The sequence below is a fragment of the Hippocampus bargibanti genome, linkage group LG15 (genome assembly GCF_051943395.1).
Source record: "Hippocampus bargibanti isolate YZ-2025 linkage group LG15, ASM5194339v1, whole genome shotgun sequence".
Classification (NCBI taxonomy): domain Eukaryota; kingdom Metazoa; phylum Chordata; class Actinopteri; order Syngnathiformes; family Syngnathidae; genus Hippocampus; species Hippocampus bargibanti.
This window is the reverse complement of record NC_142748.1, coordinates 2,487,045-2,496,313: the sequence shown is the minus strand read 5'-3', so window position 1 is coordinate 2,496,313 and position 9,269 is coordinate 2,487,045.

Here is a 9,269-nt window from a genome sequence, read left to right as displayed (position 1 = left end):
AGTGGACACATTGTCATTTTATCGGGCTACATGGTTCATGAAAGGGTTAAATTTGAAAGCATTGGTATTGACAGCAAAAGTCATTCCAGAGCATTTCAAGCTCCACTGAAGTGCCTTTAGCAAGGCCCCAAGTACCCAATTGTGCTGTTTGGAGAAATACCCAAATTCTGATTTTGGTTGTGTCTCCAAGTGCCAACTGAATGCTTCTTTTCTTATGTAAAAAATCAAAATGAGAAGAAAAAAAGTAGTATATACATATATAAAATGATTGACAATGGAATCCATCAACCCATCAATGAAAAGGTTTCTTCAGCCGTCATCTGTATTTCTTTGAAGGATTCGGACATTTTGCTCTTTATCCGAAGAGGCTCGTCAGCGAACTAAAGTTGTGCTGGTAACTCTGACACACACACACACACACACACACACACACACACACACACACACACACACACACACACACACACACACACACACACACACACACACACACACACACACACACACACACACACACACACACACACATACATACATACATACATACATACATACATACATACATACATACATACATACATACATACATACATATATATATATATATATATATATATATATATATATATATATAAATGGATTGATGTCCCTATTGGACAGAGGACATCAACCCATTGTTATTTGTTAATTACTATTACTGTTTTTATTATTCGTGTTTTTATTGTTATTGTATTATTATTATCGCCGTTGCCATCGTTACCGTTGTCGTTGTTGTTGTCGTTGCCGTTACCGTTGCTGTTGCCGTTACCGTTGCTGTTGCCGTTACTGTTTTCGTTATCGTTATTATTATTATAGTATTATTATGATGATATCATTATGGTGATGATATAATCATTATCATGGTGATGATATTGTGGTGATGATATAATTATTATTATCATCGTTATTGTTATTATTGTTATTATTATAGTATTATTATGGTGATGGTATTATCATTATTATGGTGATGATATTATCATTAGTATGGTGAGGATATTATCATTTATTATTATTATTATTATTATTATTATTATTATTATGGCGGTGATCACATTCTGATGCAAAATTATTACCATCGTTGTCGTTATCATTTTGATCAACATCTTGATATTCTTGGTACTGGCAACATGTTGAATAAATAAATCTTGTTAAAAAGAAAAGCTCATCTCAGTTATGCACAGAAGCAGACCAGAACATTCCTGTGAAGTTTACAGTAAATGTTATAATGGACTTTCTTGATTCAGTTAACTTTCCTAGAAAGAGTTTTGACAAATTCCATTTAACCCGATAAACTATCTACTATAGTAACCGCTGTTCCCGAAATGGTTAAATGCTTCAAAATAAAAATACATGAATGAAGTACAATTTGCATCATGAAGGGAAAATGTATTGCTTTCTTGTATATTATACGCTGTCGTTGCACTACACATCTGAGCACGCGAGTGTACATTCTGTCCTCACAACATGCTGGTTCTCTGTTATGACCTTATTACGTAAAATTCACAAATAACCATAAATTAAAGGAAAGAAAATGGAGTAAAATTGAAGAAGGGGTTGGCCACATGAACATGCCCCTTGTGTATGTGTGTGTTGCATCTCACGTAGGCGGTCAACGAACAAACAGGAGTTGGTCCGACAGCAGTTGCGACTGTTTACCATCGTCTACAAATGCATTCAGGAAATGTTTAGCAGACCCGGCGTGCGCTTATGCGGAAGGCTAAACAGGTCGTACTGCTGATGCATAAACTGTTTGGCTCTCACATGCCTGCAGTTTCGCCTTGATGCATGGGGAATTGCAGGGAATGGTGGATAATGACTAAAGTAGTGGTAGGAAAAAAGATAAATGACTAATATACAGTAAAGTCTCGTTATATCGATATCGGATATATCGATAGTCCCGGTTATATCGATACTATTTATATGCACGCACGGAGAAAATTACATGCAAACAGGGTCGGGTATATCGATAGTCGGACTCCCTTGAATATCGATATAAAGAGACTTTACTGTAAATGATAAATAAATGACATAATGAATAAATTAATGAATGAGTGAATGAATTAATGGCTGTACCTAATAAACTAACAAAATAATTATACAAACAAACAATCAAATAAATAAATAAATACACAAACAAATTAGTAAATAAACAAACGAATGAACAAAGAAACAAACGAACGAATGAATACATGCATGAATGCATACACACAAAAATAAATAAACGCATTAACGAATGAATGAACGTACGACAAACTCACAAAGTAACTAAATAAACATATGAATAAATACATAAATAGACAAACACACAATCAAATTAATATGTAAATACATATATAAAGAGACAAACGAACGAATGAACACATGGATGCATGCATGCATACACACAAACAAACAAACAAACAAATAAATAAATAAATAAAATGGATGAATGAATGGATAAATGGATGACTAACTAACAAACTCATAAATAAAAAGACAAACAAACAAACACATGTATGAATATGTAAATAAATAAACAAACAAACGGACGAACAAATGAACAAACGAGTGAATGAACGAATGAATGATCAATTGTTGCTTAAAGGACACCCGGCGTCTCCAGACAAGTTGTGTCCATAATTTGTAAAATGGCTTCAAATGACTTCTACTGAGCGTATTTTACAAAGATTCCACCGCATATAGCTATATTTTACGTTTTAAGACTTGCGCTGAATATTTCGGAAGTCCTGTTTTTGAGTTGGTGACGAGTCCGTACGTGACGTCACTGAAGGAACGCCCCTGACCGAAAAAAGGACACATTGTAGCAGTCCTTCTATCACGTCAATGCATTTTGCTGTGCTTCTTTGGTCTGAAAACGTTGTGTTGCACCAAAAAGAGCCAGAAGAGGCCGACCAAGCTCCATATAAGGAATTTATCAGCCTGTGGAAACGGGCTGATAAATAATTGATTGCAATTTGTTTATTTATGAAAATGAAAGTGACAGCGAATCCTTCGGCACTTCCTCATTTACATAATCAGCCCCATTGTAATTTTCTCCACAGAAGCAAGAAGTCACGCCTTGTGTGCTACGAGCTAGCGAAAATATTTATCTACTGTTGCGCCTTCAAAGACATTTCAAGACGTCATACTTTTTCTTGCAACTGTATTTGGATTGTATACATCACACGTGAACATTTACATTCTTTCTTGAACAGAGAGAGATGACAGAACCGGTTACAGAGGGGGTAATGGCAGTGCTCTGTCGGAAAAACAAACAGGCAGGCGTGAGCGAACAAACCCCAGAGCAGATAGATGATCAAGAACATCATGCATGGGTCAACACCGCATTCAGCTCCGGGCGCCACGTTGCTTGGTCGCCAAACAACCGCATCAGCACCATATCCAGGATGGGGTACAAACCCTGAGGGTCCGAGGTGGATCGAGAATAATAAAATCACTGGTTTCTTTTGCTCCCAACTAGACTTTAATGAAAATATTACCATGAATTCTTCCACCTTTGTATTTAACACTAAAAAGTAATAAAGACATTTTGTGACAATGTTCCGGGTCGCCATGGCTTATTCATTGTTGTGGCGTATCCGGTATTTTTTTTTTTACAATACAGATTGTTTCAAAACGTGATAGCTTTTATCAGTGGCAGGCCGTCAGGACCTGCAAGGCCTTCTATGCTGGCTTAAAAATATCTGAATTGCATTGCATTGGACCCTTATTCGTCTCGCAGTGGAGAAATTTACATTTCACAGCAGCAAAGTGATGAAAGGAAGAGGAAAGGAAAGGAAGAAGTAGAAAAACAAAATACAGGAGCTGCTGGAAAGGCAGCCACTCTCGCGGTGCCATTTTGAAGTCAAAAGAACCAAAAAAACTAAATAACAAATAGATAATACATTGTGACATGAAGCAGTTGTAGATGAAAGAGGAGAGGATGAAAGAATCCTTTTCGCCAGTGGATGAGGGACGTTATGGAATCACAGTCTGATTAATTATATTTTGTCATTAAATTCTTATTAAATAATTCCAAGTTGTCTTTCAGCTTCCTTTCATTGCTTTTCCCCTGTTGTGCTGCATGTTTTCGTATATTAGCATTTAACCAATCACATTTCAGCCATCATTTGTTATCAGGGTCAGAAATCTACTTGGGCGCCTTCACAATCGGTTCTGCAGGCCCTGTCGCATTAAATGCCTCTGTTGCTTTAACCAATCAGATTTCGAGTTGGTGACGCACAGGGCCTTCTCACTGGCGTGGATAACGTCAGAGTCTTCGCAAACTATGATTGGCTAGTCACCAGTCAATCATAGTATCACCAGCCGCTCGTGACAAGAGCATACTGGCCGGAGCTAGCACACCGTATCTGAAGCGAACTGCATCAGCAAATACAGTAAAGTCTCGTTATATCGATATCGGATATATCGATAGTCCCGGTTATATCGATACTATTTCTATGCACACACGGAGAAAATTACATGCAAACAGGGTCGGATATATCGATAGTCCCGGTTATATCGATATTTTTTCGGACTCCCTTGAATATCGATATAACGAGACTTTACTGTATATTGTGTTCGTTTCATTGCGTTTTTGTCAACCCACAATAGCTGAAGGAGGAGAAGTAATGGATCTGGTTGCAGATTTATTGTTAAAGCCGTTTTCAAGAGCGACATTTCAAGAAAAAAAATCTGCGTCACTATGAAAAGTTGCAAATGCTTCCTTATCCTGTTGTATAATCTTCTCTGCGGTGTGAAAGAGCACCAATCCACATAATAATGGTAAAAACACAATAATGGTAAAAACTCAGTATTTCATGACAGTATACGTTATTTCTTAGCTTTTTATTTACAGTCGCAGCTTGGATTGATTTAGACATAGCACTACTGAAGGCCCACAGGTGATATGCACGGCCCGCCGCTGCCATTTATATGTCAGAGGCATTTAGTCACCTAACTAAATATCGGCCACGCAAATAAACACCTCGCGTGGCTAGTGTGATACACAGGAATGAACAAACACGGATATCCATGACACTGGCATTCATGACATCACATTTCCCCACGACAACACAGCCAGTGTAAATACATGGTCTGCTTGATTTCTAAAGCGTGTCACGTATAAGCAACCACAAGTCAAAATCATTTGAACAGAGTCTTTGTTTTTTACCCTGTGAGCAGCACTGTCCAAATCTGTCTAATAGCACTCTCAGAAATGGGCAGGGGGGCCTGCGGCAAGTCATAAAAAACACCGTTCAGGAGGTTAACAGGGCTGTGACACAGGACTCAACCGTCTTAATGCTTCTTAACTGCTCCCTTTGTTCTTAATCCAAGCAGTCAAAACCACTGGGTCGCCTCTGAACCTGTACAAAAGCTCCATCTAGTCCTCACTGACAACTCTCATCTAAAAAGTAATAACTTCATTAAATGTAAATATAAAATCCAATTAGTCATGATTTAGGGTTGTTAGAAAAAAAACATCCTAAATACACAGTTTTTCGCACGATAAAGGCCAGCTAAAATCATTACATTTTCTCAAAAGCAGGCAAGGCCACTTTATAATCCGATGAACCTATGTATACATATACACGGATAAATATTTGGATATACGGCGATACCTCGGTTTACGAACGCTTTAGCTAACGAACGTTTCGCCTTACGAACATTACATTCGCGAGAATATAATTTTGGCATACAAACTAGTTTTCGGGAAACACACAGAGCGCCACAATGGCTAGCGGACGAGTTTTTGGCGGAAGAACACCAATCCACACGGTCGAACAGCGCCACAGTGGCTGTGGGAGTACTTTTCCACACCCCCTATCTTTGAGTGCATACGTGGTTTGTTTTCAAGGATACATTTGCTATTATGGGACCGAAAAAGACCCCACCACAGTCTAGTGTTCAGCCCAAGAGGACACAAAACAAAATTATGGTCGAGCAGACGAAAGAGATCATCGAGAAACACGAACCAGGTGTCCGTTTGTGTGACTTAGCGTCCCAGGACCAGTATGCTAAGTCGACCATTGCTACGTGTGGCTAAGGGTGTTTCTGTGTTTTCTAAGCATTGGTCTCAGGCAACAGAAGAGGTTGAAAAATGTTGAAAAACTGTTGAGTTAGATTAATGAAAAGCAGCTAGCAGGGTACAGTGTGTGAGGGTATTATCGCCGAGAAAGCATGGCAACTTCACTCGGATATCATCAAGAAGCAACTACATCAACGACTATCACAAATGTAAATAAAATGACTTTATTATATATAGTACAGTTTATTGCTTTAATTACAATACTATAGCACATTTATTATACATAAAATAAGGTATATTTTGTGTAGTTTTAAGACTTATTTAGTGGAAAATTATGTTTTATGGGGACCTGGAAACGGATTATTCTCATTTTTTCAGTGGGAAATTAATGTTTCCTGTGGGAAATTAATGTTTGGAAGACACACTTTTTGTCTTGCACACACTTTCTGGGAACCAATTAAGTTCGTAAGCTGAGGTATCGCGGTATTGGACAGAGTACCAGTATAATAGCAGTACTGAAAACATGATACAAAAAGAAACTGAACTGTATTGTATTGTATTCCTTTTAGTGTATCTCCATAGCTCAACTGCCGCCACTATAATACCTTCTATTCATTGGTCTTTATAATGCGGTGCACCCTATAGATGAGATTAAAACAGTTTTAAAATGGGCCATTCATTCATCAAATATGCAATTGATACTTATACTGAGGAAAATACAATAAATCCCTTATATTGTATGACATAGTATTATTACATTTAATGGTGTTCACAGCATTAATTCAGCTTCTACGTGTTTATTATAGGATGTTCTCCCAATGCTTATGAATAGGTATGGGTTTGTTATACCAGAATTAACAGTGCATTTTCCAAGAACAGGAGTGTTACTATGCGTTGGGTTTTGCCAAGTTCAGTTTAATGGATGTAGAGAATTGTGAAGTTGTCAAACGTCGGTTAATGATCCAAAGCATAGCAGTGCATGTGGCAAATGTGTTTGGTGTTATGCAATCGAATGAGCTCATTGGTATTTTTTGGATCTTTTCATCCAACAAACCCAAATGATATCCCTGTATGCCATTTTGTATACATGTGTAGCAATGTTAATTTTTGGGACCTTTATAAGGACATTTGTTTGACTTTTACAATTCACACAGAAAGAAAAATCACCTTACAGTGATACCTTGGCTTACGAACTTCCCAGACAGTGTGTAAGGCGAAAAGTGTGTATCCCAAAAATTAATTTCCCATAGGAAACCATTAAAATAAGAATAATACGTTTCCAGGTCCCCATAAAACATCATTTTCTACTTTCTAATTTTCTAAGCCTTAAACTACACACAATATACCTTATTTTATGTATAATGAATGTGCTATGGTATTATAATTTAAGAAATAAACTGTACTGTATAATAAAGTTGTTTTATATACCTTTGTGATGGTTGTTGATGGCTTGATGGAATGGAGTGGCCGGTTTCATCAGCATTAAACACTTGATGAGGAATGTAACCTTCTTCTTTCACTATCTTGAGGAATGGCCCCTTGTTGGTGCATTCTCTGCGATAATTTTATCTAGTTCCTCATCAATTGTGTTCTGTTTATCTGGGTTGATAGCTTTTTGCATCAAGTGTACAGATGGCTTGTGCGGGTTGTTTTTGGAGCCTGATTGATGGGATATGTTAAAGTTATATAGTTGAAACTCTCTCACTGTCATCTGCCTGTGTCACATCATCGTCGCCGTCCTGAGCGCGCCCCTCCCCTCCTGTCACCTCCTCCGCTGCTCCCTGGAGACGGCCCCTCCCCTTCTTACTCAGGTGCTCCCGCACCTGTGCGCTATTCCCTTGATTGTGGCTTCTGGCTATAAAAGCCACTCTCACTCTGTCGGAGTATTCCAGGAAGTTCCCTCGCCACTACCTCGTCGTCAGGTCTGTCCCGTTAGTCACTACCTTTGTCAATCTCACTGTTTGTTATTTTCTATGTGTCTCAGGAAAGACCTTTTGTTGGAAACCTGTTTCACAGTGCATTTCGGATCCTACCCGCACCCCCTTCCGTCGTCCCTCGAGCCCCGTCACCAAGCCTCGAGTGGACGTGACATAATACTCCGACCACCTATGGATCCCACCGGTGAAGACAGGTTTATCGCCGCCCTTGTCCAAGAGGCGGAGCGTTCGAGCCAGCTGGCCCAAGCAATCGACGAAGTCCGCCATGTTACTTCCTCGCTGGCTCAACGGCTAAAGGAGATAGAGACACGCCTCGCCACCCTCACAGCCCCTTCCTCCCCTCCCGTGGGTAGGCGCGATCTACAGCTACCTCACCCCTCACGCTACGCAGGCGAAACCGGGCGCTGCGCTCAGTTTTTAATGCAGTGCACGCTCGTGTTCGAGCAACAACCATACGCCTACGTTAGCGACAAGGCTAAGGTAGCCTTCATCACCAGCCTGCTCACGGGCCAAGCCGCGACCTGGCTGCTGGCCGTCCGGGAGTCCCGACCGGAGCTGTGCGCTTCGTACCCGGACTTCGTGGCCGAGCTACAACGACCGAGCGTTGAGGGGGGGGGGGGGGTTTCGTTGCGTATTGAACGCCGCTTTCAAGGACGAGTTGGCCACCCGCGATGCTGGCACTACCTTCGACAACCTGGTCGACATCCTCATCGGCCTGGATTACCGTCTTCGGGAGCGGCGGAGGGAGCAGAGCGGCCAGCGGTCTAACGAGCCCAGAAGCCAACCCAGGATGACCACACCCAGCAGCGAGCGCGTGCCGCGCCTGGAGGGATCCCCCAAACCCATACAGATGGGAGGGGGAAACGACCGCACCAACCCCCGGGCTCGTTGCACCCAAGGCCCCCCAGCCTAAGATATCCGGTCCCTGTAAGTCCCCGTTGAACTGGCGACCGCGGCGACCTCGGGAGGCAAAATCCACGGCTCCCGTTACGTGATTGGAGTTGGACGGCGACGTAAGTGGCCCTTCCAGCTCCTAAACTTCTCAAAGTCGGCCCACTTCATCCCGTTAACCAGGGTTCCGTCAGCCATCGAGACGGCTCAACTCCTGGTTTACCACGTCGTTCGTCTCCACGGGATTCCGACGGACATCGTGTCGGAGCGGGGACCACAGTTCGTGTCCAAGGTATGGAAGCGTTTCTGTCGGTCCCTAGGGGCGTCGGCGAGCCTGTCGTCTGGATATCATCCCCAGACCAATGGCCAGACGGAGAGGAAAAACCAGGACCTGG